Source organism: Narcine bancroftii, chromosome 4 (assembly GCF_036971445.1).
Source record: "Narcine bancroftii isolate sNarBan1 chromosome 4, sNarBan1.hap1, whole genome shotgun sequence".
In the NCBI taxonomy this organism is placed as follows: Eukaryota; Metazoa; Chordata; class Chondrichthyes; order Torpediniformes; family Narcinidae; genus Narcine; species Narcine bancroftii.
In genome coordinates, this window is record NC_091472.1 from 309021913 (window position 1) to 309039090 (window position 17178).

The 17178-nt window shown below is 40.1% G+C and overlaps 1 protein-coding gene across 1 annotated transcript in view; it reads right to left on the reverse strand.

Annotated features, from left to right (window-relative positions):
• cerkl (CERK like autophagy regulator) overlaps positions 1-17178 on the reverse strand; it is a 171551-nt gene that overhangs the window by 104590 nt on the left and 49783 nt on the right. The gene's annotated exons all lie outside the window — the stretch shown is intronic.

Genomic DNA, 17178 nt, shown 5'->3' on the forward strand with positions numbered 1-17178 from the left:
CCTGCAGATCATGGCCACAGATTGTGACATTGTCTAAGTAGGAGAATGTGGCCCAGAGCCCATGCTCAGTCACCATTCAGTACATCTCCCTCTAAAAGTCGGAGAAACCATTTGCAACCCCAAACAGGACCCGTAGGAAGTGGAACCAGATGGCCATCTGCCTTGAACGCAGTGTACTGGCGAGCCCCTGTGGAGCTGATGGTAAGCTGGGTGCTGGGCAATCTGATTCACCATGTCGGCAATGCGGGGAATGGGGCATGCATCCATCTGCGTGAAACGGTTGATGGTTTGGCTATAGTCAATCACCATATGGTGTTTCTCTCCACTCTTGACCACTATCACCTGAGCCCTTCAGGGACTTGTGCTCAATAATCCCCTCAGTCAGAAGCCGTTGCACTTCTGACTTGATGAAAGCTCTGTGCCCATAACTGTATTGCCTGCTCTTGGTAACTATAGGCTTACAGTCTGGGGTTAGGTTGGTGAACAGGGGCTGGGTGGTGGGGAGACCCAGATTGTGGACAGCCTGCAAGTCGGCCGCGATGGAGGAGGAGGGTTTAAGAACTGGCGCTTGTGTGGACAGTGAGGAGGCGGTGGGGCCCCCGTGGACAGTGAGGAGGCGGTGGGGCCCGTCATACTCTATGGTGACGCTTCTGAGCTGGCATTGGAAGTCCAACCCCAATAACACAGCCATGCAGAGCTGTGGAATTATTAGAAGTCTAAAGTTTTTATACTTCCTGCCATGCATGGTCAATGGATTTCGAGGCCATGGAGGTTCTGTAGGTTGCCGGGTGCACCACGATGGAATAGTTCTGTACCGTGTCGAGGTGTATAAAACTCTCGGTGCTCCCACTATCAAACAGGCAGTTCGTTGCATGACCATTTACCTCAATATCCATCATTACACGGGTTAGGTGGTGATGGCTATTCTAGTCGATCGTGACCGAGGCCAATTCCACGTCGTTGTCTCAATCGCTGCTATGGGCGGGTGTGACCAAGACTAGAATGGAGTCGCTGTCTGATTGGTAAGATGGCACTGGAGATGGAGGCCCCTATGACACACACAGAGTATTGTTGCTCGTGGCCGGGAGTGACATTGGCCAAGATGGCTTGCACACAGTGTTGTTACTCAGTCAGAAGTGATGCCAGAAATGACGTAATTCACGGCAGCTGTCCTCACACGCGGCATTGCTAAGGGGAAGAAGGCAGCTTTGACTTACAGATTTTCGCATCGTGCCCCTTCTTCCTGCAGTCTGAACAGATCATGTCACGGCCAGGGTAGTGCTTCTGGTGCTGCTTCTGCTGGCCACAGAAGTAGCACTTCGTGTGCTTGGTGGTGGCAATGTAGGAGAGGTCGAGACACGCCTGCACAGCGCCGGCCTGGGGTCCCATGTCCCAAGATGGCGGCACTTGTGTCCCCCACGAGGCAGCCACATTGCCAGAGGAGTCTACATTGATGGTTATTTCTAGCACTTTAGCTAAGTCAACGATTTCTGGTGAATATAGTCCAATCCGATGAGCTCATTGGTATAAGTTACATCCCTGCAGCCGCAGCCTCATCTGAGTTCATGCAGGGCCCGAATATACTCGTCGATCGGCTACTTGGGTTGCCGCTTCCGCATGGCCAGGAAGTGCATAGATCTTTCATCCCAGCCAGGTAATGACCTTCCACTTTTTCGAAGGGTGCTGTGAATGTTGTGCAGCCTCTATCAGGTACATCCGATGGCCGACTCGTGAGAATAGCAGATGCAGTTTATCTTCTTCTGATTGGATGCCAGAAGGAACTTGTTGAAGCAGTGTAGCCAGAGCTCAAACTTGGCCGAAGCTTCAGGCGGGTGGATTTCAAGTTTGTCCAGCCCCAGCAACTTGTCCATAGTGAGGAAAAATAATTAAGCAATTAAAATTGATGCGCAATAACTTCAAAGACTAGAAGTTGCCAAAACGATAGGCTTTTAATTACTTAATGTACACTCATGTTGCTTGACAAGTCCAGAGCTTATATTGGTGGAGGAGTCAGGGTGTAACAGCCTTTATTAGAGGGTTCCCAGAGGACGAGCTACTGGTTCAGTCAGCACGGAGGCGGGCCAACCATACACACAGAGATAGTAACCAATCGTAATATAGTGGTATCATCACACACTCTCCATGTTTTCTGCTGCTATCGACTGATTCTCACTCTGCACACTCCTGGTACCATATGATGTTTCTTTCACTGTAATAAAGAAATTTGGCTTATTTTATAACAACTACACTTTATTAACTATAGTACTCATGACCCCATCGAGACATCCATTTTGAATCTACTCTTAGCTGTAACTCATCTCTGACTCTCTCCAGAAGTTATGATTATTACTAGTACACAATCATTACAGGGAGGAGGGAAGTGGTAGGGGGAGGAGTACAGACTAATAGGCAAGAGGTCATAGGAAGATATGGGTGGGAGGGCAGAAGAGAAAAAAAACAGAGAAGTGATGGGGGGGTAATGGGTGGGGAGCTGGAGGAAAGGAGACAGAGTAATAGGGAAACGGAGATATAGTGGAAGGGCCTAATAGAAATTGGAGAAGTCAATGTTAATGCCATCTGGTTGGTGAGTCCCAGATGAAAAATGAGGTGGTGTTCCTCCAATTTGCAGGTGGCCTCGGTTTGGCAAAGGACAGACATGTTGGGGTGGAATTGAAATGATTGGTACCTGGGAGGTCCTCCCTATTACAGCAGAGATGATCAATTAATTGATCTCCCAGTCTGTGTCCAGTCTCTCTGATGTAGAGGAAGCCACAATGGGAGCACCGGATGCAGTAGATGGCCCCTGCAGATTCACAAGTATTGCTTCATTTGGAAGGACTGTTTGGGGCACGAGGAGCAAGGTGGAAGGGGTGAGTGGATGAGGGTCACAGAGGAGAGAGGGAAAGATGTGCTTGGTGGTGGGATCATGTAGGTGGCAGAAAACTGCAGAGGATAATATGTTGCATGCAGAGGCTGGTGGGCTGAAAAAGGCTGATAGGTGAGGACAAGGGAAATCCTAGCCTTGTTGGGTCAAGGGGTGGAGATGCCCTGGGTAGATGCATAATAGTGAAGAAGCAAGAATGGCCTGAGTTAATGTCCATAGAGGGCAAACCATAATTTATGAAGGAGGACATCTCAGAAGATCTGGAACGGAAGACTTCATTTTGGTAACAGCTGCAATGGAAATGGAGCAATTGAGAGAAGGATTAACTAATTGTCTCACACTGAATATTGCCCAAACTAGGCAGCTAAATATACTGGTCTAAAAAAATCCTCAACTCACTCGGAAATTCATCCTAGTTATATTTTTCATTTGATTTGATCAGTTTCTGGAGTACCATAATTAAATACATCTCCAATATCCATTCGGCTGTCGCCTGCAATAACACTATTACTTGGAAACCTTCAGATAAGAATTCTGCCAATGTTTACTGATCCAATTGAAATATGCATTTTATTTTAAAAGGGTCCTTGAAGAATGAGGGATTCCTCTGAATGCAAAAGATTTGGGTCTTAAAGAAGGGATCATAATCTTAAAATAAGTAATTCAGGGCAAAGAAATTGATTCTTTCAGAATGGAATTGATGTTTGGAATTCTCTGCTTCACATGGCTGCAAAGGCTCTGTCACCAAATTTATTAAAGAGAAATTTCTAGGTATTTGAAAAAATTAAGTGGTGAAATTAAAGATCAACTAGAATCATATTGAATGCAGAAACAGGCATGAGGTTACCTCGGCTTCTATTTTTTCTTCAAAGTGAATTTAATTCTTGAAGATTAACAATTTATTTTCACTATCCTGACAAGTGGCGGCGGAGTCAATTGTATTATTTAAGAAAAGGTTGGACAGGTATATGGATGAGAAGAAGATGGAGGGTTATGGGCATTGTGCAGGGAGGTGGGACTAGAAAGGGGTGTTTGGTTCGGTGCGGACTAGAAGGGCCTAATGGCCTGTCTCCGTGCTGTAATTATGTTTCCAGCTGTGCTTTCTATTATAGTTGTGGAATGGAAGAGGAGGTATATATTCTAGTAATTTTGTCAGGGAACCATTTAGGTCAGACACCTGAATGACCCTCAAGCTAATTATATCTCAACCTGCTAATGAGCATAGGAAGATGATAGGAGAGCTGAAACGACCCTTTCAAAATAACCTTCAATGTTATGAAAGGGCACCGATATGCAAATACAGGGTCATGGTTCAGATTTGAAATTGAAGGCAAAAAACGTAAACTCTTGGATCTCCTGGAGAATATCTCTCAAGAGTGATTCAATGAAAATTTCTACTGTTGATAAGATCTGATGCAACTTGCTGCATTTCTAATCTGCCAAAAATTGAGGCCACATGAATACAAGGTACAAAAGAGAATTATTTTAAAATCAGCACTGGAAGGGGGTTGGGGGGGGGGGGGGGGGGAGTTCAAAAGAATAAAACTATGAAGCAATTAAACTTTGAATACAGTCAGAGATTAAGGTGGTAGAATATAACAATCCAAAATATTAAACTTTATCGTAATTATGTACATTCGAGATCTATCACAGTATTTCATGAAGGACATTTTTAGAAATTATCATTAAAAACCTAGCAAAACTACTGCAAGAGTTTTCATAGAGAAAACACCATTCATATTTAGGAACTTAAGTAATATTAACCCTCATGTCATAATGGTTTGAATTATGAAAACATCCATTGATATGAACAAGAAAACCTATGTGGCAAGCAATAACCACTCTAGAGTTTAATCACCAACGAGTAGCAATTCAATAGCTTCACCATAGGACATCATCAACATTTTGAGGGTTGCCATTGACAAGAAACTAACTTGAATTAGCCACATGAATACATTGACTGTGAGGAGGTTTGAAGCTGATAGTCCAATGAAAAACAGCTCTCATCCTGACACCTCAAAATCTACAAGGCATAACAGCACATAAGAGTGCAAGTTTCAGGGAGATGACAGAGGTAGTTTTTAAAAAGATAGAGACCGGCGGCTGCCTAGAATGTACAGCCATGGGTGGATGTGGAGGCTAGTACAATACGTGTCCAAAGGAGGTAACGATAAACAACCATCATTTCAGACCTGAGCTCTTCAAGGAACGAGCAAAAAACAGGTCCTGAATAAAAAGGCTGGGGGAAAAGGGAAAAAAGGGCATGCAGAGGAGCACAGGCCAAGAGGCAAAAAAAATTGTACATGGATAGGAGGACAGAAGAGGAAAGCAGAGGGAGGGAGAGGAGATGGCTCTGAATGCAGAGCTGGAGGAAAGGAAACAGGGAGAGAAACAGCAAGAAGAAAGAAATGGGGATGGGGAGGAGAAATGGGGATAGGGGAAGAGGAGAAATGGGATGGGCTAACAAAAAAACTGGTCAATATTAATGCCATCTGGATGAAAAGTGCCCTGTTGTTCCTCCACTTTGTGGGTGGTCTTAGTCTGGCAGTGAATGAGAATGGGCCAGGGAATCTAAATGGGAATTGGCCAGGGAATCTAAATGGGTTGCTACTGGGAGATCCCCTCTATTGTGGTGGACAGGGATATGGTGCTGAACAAAGTGATCTCCTAGTCTGCAACCAGTGTCTCCGATATAGAGTAGACCACAACAGGAGCACTGGATGCTACAGATGACCCCTTCAGATTCAGAAGTATCCAACCGAATTGTTTCCCAACTCCACACTTCACAACTTCATCTTCACAATGCCAATTGTCCTGGCAGACCTGTCATTTCCACGTGCCACCGCCCCACCAAACTGGTATCTGCTTATCTCAATTGATTTGTATGCTCCCCCACCTTCAAACCAGTCCCTCCTCCTTACATCCACAATACTTCACATGCCTTTCATCACTTAAACTTCCAGTTCCCTGAATTAGAATCCCTCTTCACTATGGACAACCAATCACTATACACCTCCCTCCCCCTTACAGAAGACCTCAAAACCCTGTTTCTTCCTCTATAATAGACCCAATCAGTCCCCCTCCACTACCACTCTCCTCCAGTTGGCAGAATTTTGTCCTCTCCCTCAATAATCTCTTTTGACATTCCACTTTCTCCAATCAAAGCAGTAGATTCTGGCATGGTTCCTAAAGACTGGAAAAATCACAAATGTCACCACACTATTCAAGGGAGGAGTCAATAGAAAATTATAGTTAGCCTGACATCAGTGGTTGAAATTATGTTGGAGTCAGTTGTCAAGAATGAAGTTATGGAGTTCTTGGAGGCACATGACAAGATGGGCCAAAAGGAGCATGATTTATTCAAGGGAAAATCTTGTGTTACAAAACTTTTGGAATTCTTTCAAGAAGTGACAAGCAGGTAGATAAAGGAGATGCAGTGGATGCTCTGTACATGGATTTTCAGAAGGCCTTTGACAAGGTACCACATGAGGCTACTACAAGAAACCACAGTATAACAGGAAACATACAAGAATGGGAGAGCATGGCTGATTGGCAGGAAGCACACATCATATTCAGATTGGCTGCTAGTTGCTACTGGTGTTCCACAGGGGTCAGTGTTGAGGCTACTTCTTTTAATGTTGTTTATCAATTATTTATATTATAGAAGGAATAGCTTTATGGCCAAGTTTGCAGGAGATATGGAGGAGCAGCTAGTGTTGAGGAAACAGGAAGGCTGCAGAAGGACTTAGTTTAGAACAGTGGTTCTCATCCTTCCCCCCCCCCCCCCCCCCACACAATACCCCAAGTAATCCCTTACTGACCACAGAGCACATATGGCATCATAGGTGCCTTAAGAGGGAATGTGCTGATGTAAGAGAGGAGGTCAACAAGGAATGATTCCGGGAATTAAATGGTTATCATATAATGAATGTTTGACAGCTCTTGGCCTGCATTCAGTGAAATTTTGGGGATCTCATTCAGCCAGCTTCAAATGTTGAAAGGCATTGACTTAGTAGATATAGAAAGGCTGTTTCCCATGCTGGGAGGATCTAGGACAGTGGTTCCCAACCTATTCTCCTCCACTCAAATACCACCTTAAGTAATGACAGTTTCTTGATTAGCAGTGGGACTGAGTGGGGGGGGGGGGGAAATCAGTTCATGATTGAATGGCAGGGCAGACTCAATGGGCTAATAAGCACATTTCAGCTCCTATTTCTTGTGGACAATTTTTTTTAAATGTCACTGAATTCTAGAGATACATACAAGTTGTAAAAATCAAAGCAACTTTGTTAGAAAATATAGCTCTTCTTCTGCCTCTCAGGAGAAATCCAATGATGGGGCCATACCAAAGTCATTATCAAGACTTTACTGTTGGTAGCTTTTTTTAAAAATCACTGCTTTTATTTTTATATCAATTACTTATGAAGGGTTTAATATCATTATTCAGTAGCTCATTTGTGCATATCAAAATCCAAAGAGCAACATATCAAAGGACCAGTTAGTCTGTCCTTTTCATGTCTTTGGCAATGGACAAACTCTGGTTTCACCATTGGGAAAGTTCTTTGCTAATAGATTATATTTTAAGTCCACACAAAATGAATGGTTTAGCATCTCAGCTGAACGACAGTGCCTCAAATAATGGAGCAGCTCCTTGAAGCAGAGTTGGCATGCCATCCCTAAATCAATGCTCAAACACTAAATTTCTGATTCTTAATAATACAAGAAATAGGAACCAGCTGGCCCCTCGAGCACATTTGCCATTCAGAAGATTGGGGCTGATTTAAATTGATCCAGAGGCCATCCAGTGGCCTAAGCTGACAGAATTTTTTTTTAAATGTAGCTGAAAGTTTTTAAACTGTTTTAGAGACAGCAAAGATATGTAACAAAACTGGTCTTAACAAATCTTGTAATATTCAATTTAGCAATTTGTTTATTTTCCCCAATGTTGCAGTAAAATTCACTTCAGCAGCATGTGGCCTCAATACCCAAAAAGCACATCTTCTCGCTCCCCAAAACCCCCATCAAGGAAAATGACCTGAAACTATCCTTCATCCTGAATACCTACTATTAGAGCATTTTATCAATAAGATGTATCCAAGGGTTTTGTTTCATATAATTGAAAAACATGGCCATGGCACACATAAAGTGATGCAATATCCATCTGGAGCAGTTTTTCTGTTGTTACCTTGGTTTAGGGAAATATATTTAAGAGATGTGTAATATTAGAACTTTTAAAACACAAGATGCAAGCTTTCAATAAAGCAGCGAGTGCAGTGTTTTTTTTTGCCCTCAGCCTTGATACTTTTTCTCTCATTTAACAATACACCTCTTGAAAATTGTAAATACTTCCTTAATTCACGAATACTTCAAAATCATGCAGGGTTTACAATTCTTTTTCAGTAAGATGGCTTGGATAATGCTGAATTTAGATACGTTGGCTACATTAATTCAGTTAAATAACTTGGCTTTCGACATTACTTCTCCACATCGAAGGGAAAAAGAGCCCATAACAAACGACCAACTGTTCTTCCAAGAATTACAATTGCATTAATACATCCAAGTTTAAACTTGATCGGTGAGAGCTATTGAACCATGAAGACTGAAGGTTAATCACGGTGCTAGGAAACAAAGACTGACAGACCAGCAGAGATGCTACTTTCAGATTCACATCTGTGCCTCTCTTCACACCCTTTTCTCAATCATACTTGGTACCTGTAAACTGAAACTGAATAGGCAAATGTGTATACATTTTCACATTTAGTACAAGATTTCATAAAATGTGATAAATTTAAATAAAAAATCTTTCCCAGATAGAATGCATGCAAGGATATGAAAAAAGGCAGGTACTTTCTGTTAATGTAATACTGGCCAAAGTTAATAAATAACATCCAAATGAAAGATTGTACTTGACTGCACTGAACATCGACATTTGGCTCATGAGTGTCGTGATCAACATATGCTACTGTTGACAAAAGGTATGGAAATGAATATCAAAAAATCCACCATAAACATTTTAACAATACATGTGGAAAACATGGCACTCACTGTCCATTCTTACAAACTTAAAAATATTCCAATTGTTGATTAGCTCCATAGGCCTTCTGGAAAGTAAATTTGAAACCTACAAATGTCACAACAGCATACTTATATGTTTTGAAGATTTTGAATTCTATTACCTTCACACACCCAATTTAAATAATAACAAATCCATGGCTTGCAGGAAGTAACATTTTCTATTAAGACAAATACTGATAAGTAAAATCAGTATCACTGAGAATTTAATACTCTTCATCTTTGCACTTGAAATCTCTTACATATTTGCATAATTAATTTTCAGTAAAAGTGATAACACTGTTTCAGTACAATTTCAGCAAACTCAATTAATGTTTGTTATCCATGACAATTTGTTTAGTAAGTCACTATTATTTTTCCAGCAAGTTAAACCAAATCAATCTGTAAAACAAAAATTACGTGTAATTAACCAAATCTGCTTTCTCAAAACTTTCAGGTGTTGAAGCTTTTTACATTTGCAGTGTGTTAGTTTTAGCTACTATTTTGATTAACCATGGAATTAATTTAAATAAAACGTTGTTTCCTCTTTTGTCACAGTTTCTATTCCCTGATTTCTGCAGTACATCAATTGGTGGATTTCAAGGTTTTCGCAGCTGTCCCCATTCTGCTCTCAAGTAAATAAACATTTTATTCCTCAAAATATGACATGATAAAGGTTTTTAAGGAGCTATTCTCAGTCGATTTGTTATCATTCTGGTTCAGTTACAAAATATAACTGTGCCGTCCAACCTCTTGCTGTGGACGTGATAGAAGTTTTATCAATGAAGTGAAAGTTAAGCCTGAATGAGGACTGACAATTTCTCAAAAGAGAAAATAGTTATTGAACATTTGTTCTTTTCATTCCTTATTTACTCGAATGAATTATTGAAACCAAAGATATTTACAGATTGCATGGTCAAATGCAAACATTAAATAATCATAGCAAATGATAGGAATTTACAACTAATGAAGTTGATCTTAATTTTGCAGGATGTCGTTTAGGACAGAAGACAGCTCTTTAAAATATTTTGATCCTCACACTGCATCTCCTATTTGTGTGTTCTGTAGTTGAGGTGTATTTTTACTACTTTTCTATTACATGATCAGAACCTAGGCATCGCTAATAAAGCTACCATCTAATACCCATTTCTATTGACCTGGTGAACCACTACTGTCTTTCTGATAAAAATACTCCACAGTGCAGTTGGTAAAGAATTATAGAATTGAGATCCAATGGCAAAGAGGGGTCAAGTAAGCAATGTGTGTTAATTAAAGGCAAACACAAAACTGCATGCAGTTAAAGCTCTGGTGTTTCTTGGTGGAAGAAACAGAGTTTAGGAGATGCAGTTAATGTACCATAGGTGAGTAAACGTAGTGCATTTTGTAGATGATATACAATAAGCATGTTGGTCTAAGAGGATACAATTTTAGAAACAATAAAGCATTTATCCCCACCATTGGTGAATGCAGTAAAGGTCGATCTTTCATGTCTTCCTGCACCAATCCCATTTGCCTTAACATCTAAAATTGAACGACTTGGGCAGAGAAATCCAAATCACTGAGGTACTATCTGAAGCAACATCTTTCTTGAATAGCTAAACCCTATTTTGAGACTAAGCAGACTGGGAAAAGTCATCCTTGTGTCCACCATGTCAAGTTCCATGAGAAATTTACATGTTTCACTGAGTTGAACTTTTAAACTCTCTTCACATCAAAGCAGTCATCCCCAGAGTCCAACTGCTGAACTGCTGCTGTGTTTAAAGTCACAAGATTATGCCTCTTTAGGCAAAGAGATCAAAACTCATACAATTATTCCAGATAAAATCTCAAGATGCACAGAATAGGTGCAAGACTTCTTTCTTCTTGCATTCAAATTCTCTTGCAATAAAGCCCAACCTACTGTTGTCTTCTTTCAGTACATGGTCAACCACATCTAGCTGGACATTAAAACCTTTCAATCTCTCAGTCTATGAAATATAATTGAATTTATTCACTTAACCCTGTCTATAGCCCCAAAGCTGCTCTGCATTCTCTAATTTGTCCACACTGATATCAAGGAGAAGCGTGCGGGGGAGGGGGAAAGAGATGATAGAGATGTGGGAAAATTTTAATTGCATTGGCTTAGGGTAAAATATAGATTTGTATATTTTCTGTGTTGTCAAGTAATCATGTTTTACAGCTGCTGTATAAAGCAGTGTCACCTCATTTATTATCTTCCCTTATACCTAGTATTTATTAACTAAAAATGATGGACCACAGAACCACTAATCAAACAAATTGATGAGGGCAGTGTTACACAAACTCAATATAAAAAGATAATTATTTAAACAAAGAATTGACTAAGAAACTCAGCTGGTCAGATACATTCTATGGATAGAAATAGTCAATGAGCCTATACTGGTGTTTCATTTACACAATTATCATGGGTTTTTGGCAAATAGTTGGTCAAAAGCTGCCCAAAATTTTCAATTCGCCACTACAAAGACTGACACCTTCGGTCAACTGTTCCTGTGGCATTAATAGCCACAGGGAAGTACAATGAGGTGTAAAAATGTATTTCGGTAAATGGGGAGGGGGGGGTTCTGCTCTTTGGGTGATAATTTGATTCCACACATGCTGCAAAGCAATAAAACTCCTCTTCACCGTGCTCGCATATACTTTGTGTTGTGTAAGCCGATACAATTTATAATTAAGTGCAATTTAAATAAAAAGGTCAGACAGAACTCAAAGGCATTCAACTGATTAAGTAAATAGTTAACAGCAGTTAATTGAACTTAATGATGTGCAAAAAAACCTTACTAAATTGCCCAATAAAGCTGGCCGACTTAATGATCCAGATTTTGTGGCAATAACTGTAGGGCCATTAGTCCTCACTATTAACATGTGGTAGAAAAGACAGCTATTTCTGGAAATCAGAGGAACGTACCACTGCAGAGATACTGTGCTCCTTCATGACGTTTATTGCTGCCAATAGCATTTGTATTCAAATAAATGCAACAGCATGAACAGGTCTAGTCTCTGAACTTTCTAAAAGTTAGGCTGTTACGAGTCTACTGAACAATCACTGCATCTGAAAAAAAATTGTGGGAAACCTGTTACCCTGCAAAATTATTGTGATTGAAATTATTTTTTTTGTCATTGAATTCCTTATCTCTTCTAATTAATCTCATCTGTATATCCCAAATTTTATTTTATTAATGGACATAAAAAATCTTTTCTCTTCTCTGCTTTATATTTGCTCTGCAAGATTTTCCAATCTGACTGGCTGATCAACTTGGCTATTTCTCATCAAATGTCTCGGATACCCACACTGCACAATTCTTTTCTCGAAAGAGAAGCCTGAAAAATCTTTCAGGTCATGTGCAGGCCCTAATGATATCATTGGTTTCTCTGCAATCAGCTGCAATAGTAATTGTCAATTGTTAGTACCACGAATGAAAAACACAGGTGCCTAGGATAAGCATGGGTGAAGACTATAGTTTTCAACGGTTGTCATGCAGGTAAACATGACAGCCAATTTTCACACAGCAGGGTCCTCCGGGGCTCATTGAGATAAATGACCAGATGTTCACCTCTAGTGGTATATTCATAAAATGACTACAGGGAGAAAAGCTGGAATATTTAATGAACAGCTTGTATTGGGTCTTTTCTAAGTAAGAGAATGCTTCCAATATCTCAGGAGAGATGGAAATGGCAGATAAAACTGAGAAGAAAGTGGAAATATTGGAAAACCTTATTTTGTAAAAAGAAAATAAATCAACAGTTCTGAATGAGATGTGGAAGTACATATTGTAGAAGGGATTGTTATAATCCCCCAATCCACTCTGGATACATGGAGGTATTAAAGAATTGGAAAAGTAACATTTTGTTCACAATGGAGTCGCCAAGGCAAATAGCGCCTTTGGAAGACTACACAAAAGAGTCTGGAAAAACAACCAACTGAAAAACCTCACAAAGATTAGCGTATACAGAGCCGTTGTCATACCCACACTCCTGTTCGGCTCCGAATCATGGGTCCTCTACCGGCATCACCTACGGCTCCTAGAACGCTTCCACCAGCGTTGTCTCCGCTCCATCCTCAACATTCATTGGAGCGACTTCATCCCTAACATCGAAGTACTCGAGATGGCAGAAGCCGACAGCATCGAATCCACGCTGCTGAAGATCCAACTGCGCTGGGTAGGTCACGTCTCCAGAATGGAGTACCATCGCCTTCCCAAGATCGTGTTCTATGGCGAGCTCTCCACTGGCCACCGTGACAGAGGTGCACCAAAGAAGAGGTACAAGGACTGCCTAAAGAAATCTCTTGGTGCCTGCCCCATTGACCACCGCCAGTGGGCTGATATCGCCTCAAACCGTGCATCTTGGCGCCTCACAGTTCGGCGGGCAGCAACCTCCTTTGAAGAAGACCGCAGAGCCCACCTCACTGACAAAAGACAAAGGAGGAAAAACCCAACACCCAACCCCAACCAACCAATTTTCCGCTGCAACCGTGTCTGCCTATCCTGCATCGGACTTGTCAGCCAGAAACGAGCCTTCAGCTAACGTGGACATTACCCCTCCATAAATCTTCGTCCGCGAAGCCAAGCCAAAGAAAGAAGATTTATATAACCAATATAAGAGAGGGTGGTAGCAACGGAGGCATATTTAAAGTTGGCAATACTCCAAAATGAAAAGTTACCAAGTCAGTTGAGATGCATGTTACATAACTGAAAACAGTGGACAATTCCTTTTAGTAGACCATATTAAATTTAGAATGTGAAAGCACAAGAGCACAACATTTCTCATCATTAAATCATTGTTCATTATTTTACATTACCCAAGAATGTATAAAAATAACCTTGAATAAAATCTGGAATGTGCACTTTAATCACATGAGAATTCCTTGATTAAAAATTTAAAATTATGGAGCACATGGGCAAATAAAGGAAAAACGTGTCTGTCTCAAACATTATGGAAGACATATTTAGATGACTAATGGTTCTCTTCTGTTCCACTGGCGTGTGAAGAAAGCATCAGCTATAAATGATCAGTTTTACCTGTCATGAGCCCAGAGGCCCCAAACCCCAACAGCAATAGAAATTCACCAAGAAAAATGGTTACTTAAACAAAAGTTACTTTTAATAATTAAACTTTAACTTATCACTATAAACTTAAACTAACTTAACACCCTTCTAATTCTAAGCACATGTGTATGTATGTAAGGTGTATAAGTTCAGAAAAGTTATTTGATTCACAGTCCAATCTCACTTCTCACTCCTCCAAGTTCACTGGTATCAAGCAATTCCTATACTGTGCACAGAATTTAACATTTATGAATTTCACCAGGTTTTGGTCCTTTAAAGGTAAATGGTTATCACTCAGGAAGGTTCTTATCAGTTTTCAGAGAGAGATTTGTTGCTCATTGGACACCCACAACTCTCTTTAATTTATTCTCATTTGGAACACACCTTTTATTTTCCTCAATTAATATCAATTCTCCCAATCTGTCAAAATCATTCATTATTTATTCCTTTTGAAGCACACCAATGGTCAAAACATACAGATTTTCCAAGAAAAAAATCCATACAAGATTGGTTCCATGTTTTCACCAAACTCCTAGATTTTTGTCTACATGCTTCTGAAATCAACTCATAAGCTTTCAATACTGCTTCTTTAAAAGTATCATAATTTTCCACTTGCTCTGTAGTTAAACTAGAGGATGCAATTTGTGTTTTTCCCTTCAATACACTTTGTAGCATAAGAGGCCATTTTTCTTTCAATCATCTTGAGCTCAAGCAACCTTTTCAAAAAGCTGAAAATATATATCTATATCTCCCTCATCAGAAAGAGGAACTAGATTTACTTCTCTACTAGCCAAAAACCTCTGCCCAAGAGTTACAGGCACATTTCTCTTACCACTATCCATCTCAGTTTTTAACTTCTCTATTTGAAACTATCTGTTTCTTTCAAGTTTTTCTAATTCTTATTTTCTTTGTCTTTCATCATCCTGCCTCCATTTTTCAGCTACGTCTAACTCATATTGTCTCTGAAACTCAAGTTCTGTCTCCCTCTTTCTTCCAACACCCTCCATTTCTCTATTTCTTCTTCCACACTCAATTTCTCCAATTCCAATTCAACTGATCTCTCCTCCAGAAAATTTTCTCTTTATCAACAAATTTTCGTTCACCTTTATATTTCACTATAATCCTCTGTATTTGTATTTTCCTCATCCAATGCTTGATTCAGGTAACTTTAATCCCTTAGAAATGATCATCAGTTCCTCTTTTCTCTTGCTCTGCAGCTCCACAGATGATGGTTGTGACAAAAATGTTCTAACATCCATTGCTGCAGTTTTCCACACACACAAGCTTTAAATTGGAAAAAAACAATTAACAAATAGATCACAAAAACTCCAAAAGCTTAAGATCTCAAAACTCCAATTTTCAAACTGAAAAAATGAGCTCCTAAATGTTACGACCCCAGAGGACCCCAAAACCCAGCAGTAATAGAAATTCACCATGACAAATGGTTACCTAAACAAAAGTTGCTTTTAATATGAAAACAGGATCAAACTTTAACTTATTACTATTAACTTACTTAACTAATTTAACCCCCTTCTAATTCTAAGCGCACATGTATGTAATGTGTACAAGTTCAACAAAAGTTTTTTGATTCACAGTCCAATCTCACTTCTCACTCCTCCAAGTTCACCAGTTTCAAGCAATTCTTATACTGTACACAGAATTTGACATTTATGAATTTCACCAGGTTTTGGTGCTTGAAAGGTAAATGGTTATCACTCAGGAAGGTTTTTATCATTTTTCATAGAGAGATTTGTTGCTCATTGGACACCCACAACTGATTCCTTCTGATCAGCCATTTTAGTGTCTTGCTGAAGAAATTTGGCCCATCAGGGTTTTCCTGATGATAACCTCTTTCTTTCAGGTCACCATCGAGTTCCTTTTTGTTTCCCTTATTTCAAGTGAAACATTACGCAGACAGTCCTCTCCTCTTGTATAGACCACAAGGCCTTTCACCAGGCTGAACTAAGAACTTATAACCTGGATTTTTCCACAAGCTTGCCAGCTTGTTATGTTCCAGTCCCAGATGTTGCTGAACTGTAGAACTGAATTCTCTCTCTCACTCAGAGAAAACCACATGACCCTCTTAGAGCAGCCAAATGCACTCAGACAGACTGCAGCTCTGGACCTAATCTTCTAAGTTCGTTCATCTGCTGCTTTCCAAAACAATAATCCATTACTCCACAGCATGTCCAATTAACACCTACTTGTGAAGTTCTTCTAGGCATTCTTCAAAGTTTCTGCAAAGGCACCTGGAGTCTGGAGTGTCTGGCTTGAGCAGAGCTCTGGCATTTTAAATGAGATCTGTTTTGAAGTGTTTGTATGTGACCTACACTAAAAAACCTGCCACAATTTATCTCCTATTAAAGCATACTTATAGTGGGTATAGTGGGTTTATTTATTGGATTGGCCATCCTACAATGTGTTATTACCAGATTAATCTACTCAGCTACTGGAACGAAGCAGATGGTATTAAAAAACCCCATGACAGATGAACAATGACAAATTCAACTCATGTTACAACAATTTGAGGAAACAAAAAGTGAACAATAATGCAGCTTAATCAAAAATACATGGTAAAGAGAAAAGGGAGGAATTGTGAAATATGGTTGAAGATGATTAAACTTGCACCATTCTGTGAAAAGGGATGGAATGCAAAGAATGTAGATGAGAGCTTGAAAACAGACAATACTAGCTAGTAGGCATCTTCTTATCAGGAGCCCCAAGGATGCAAGGATCTGGTCCAGGCTGGTACAGTGACCTAAGGTAGACTATAGCTAGTACTGTACTTGCTTAATAGAGACATGAATATTAACTTAGATACCCCTAAGGATGGAATGAACTAATTAACATAACATGTGATGTATGAAGAGGGAGGAACTGAGTGATACCTCCATTGATGGAAGGGAAAAGGAGAATGTTGTAATGTATTGGGATTCTGATTGGAAGAAGGTAAATGAAGGTGGGGTGATGTTGAGCGCGGGACTGTACAAAAGAGCGATGATTCTGAACCTCCGGTGTGTCTCCAGACCAGGGACACCCAACTCTGCAGACTCGAAATAAAGCTGAACCTGTTCTTCAAGACTTTGTCTCCAGAGTAGTGATTGTGAACACTTTATATACAATTTTAAATATAACAATCTATCACATACCACTTTCTTGTAATACAGGTCAATTCTC